Here is a 987-nt window from a genome sequence, read left to right as displayed (position 1 = left end):
CCGTGCCGCCCCGCTCTTGCTTGCTTCCCGCGTCGGGTGTGGCCGCCGGACCGCGCGTCCCTGGCCACGCCCGCCAGGCCCTGCGCCTCGCCGCCCCAGTCCTCACGGCTCCGACCGGCCGCGCCATGGCCGCCGGCGCGCGCCCTCCTGGGCGCCCGAGTGCTCCCCGCCCCTGGTGGCCTCGGGCACGCACGCCCGCACCCGTCGCCCGCTAGGCCACTAGGGTCTATGACACCGGGGCCCCATGCCCCTGTTAAAAAAACGAAAATTAAAAAGAAATGAAAATGTAATTAATAAAAACATTAATTAGTTAATTAATTAATTAGTAAAATACTTAAGTTATTTAATCATGTTTAAATTAATCTAATCAACAAGTTAATTTAATTAAGCAGTAATCAATCAGCTAACCCTACTTAAACTAAAAAGTGTATGACATGCGGGACCCACACGTAGTTGACTCAGTCAACTGCGCAGTTGACTGCTGACGTCAGCATGTTGTCATGCTGACATCAGCATGTTGTCATGCTGACGTCATCTTTTACTATTCTGGATAATGTTGAGATAAATAATTAAATAAATCCTGAAAATGATTTAAATCTTTTAAAATTAATAGAAAATAAACCGTAGCTCCGATGAAAAAACTTTGTACATGAAAGTTGCTCAGAACGACAAGACGAATGCGGATACGCAGCCCGTTCATCTGCCACGCGTCCCTAGCATAGTGAACCTGCAACATTTCACCTCCGGTTCATTTGTCCGAAAACACGGAACACCGGGGATATTTTCCCGGATGTTTCCCCCCTTCACCGGTATCACCTCATACCGCGTTAGAACACGTCTACTCTGCTTGTTGTCCTGTTATGCACTTGCTTGCTATGTATTTACTGTTTCTCCCCCCTCTTCTCTCCGGTAGACCCCGTGACGATGCTGATGCCCCCGTGGTCGGCTACGTCACCGATGACCCCTCCTTCTTGTCTGAGCAACCAG

This window comes from Triticum dicoccoides, chromosome 3A (assembly GCF_002162155.2).
Source record: "Triticum dicoccoides isolate Atlit2015 ecotype Zavitan chromosome 3A, WEW_v2.0, whole genome shotgun sequence".
NCBI classification, from domain to species: Eukaryota; Viridiplantae; Streptophyta; class Magnoliopsida; order Poales; family Poaceae; genus Triticum; species Triticum dicoccoides.
The sequence above is the reverse complement of the archived record's forward strand: the minus strand, read 5'-3'. Positions refer to the sequence as shown.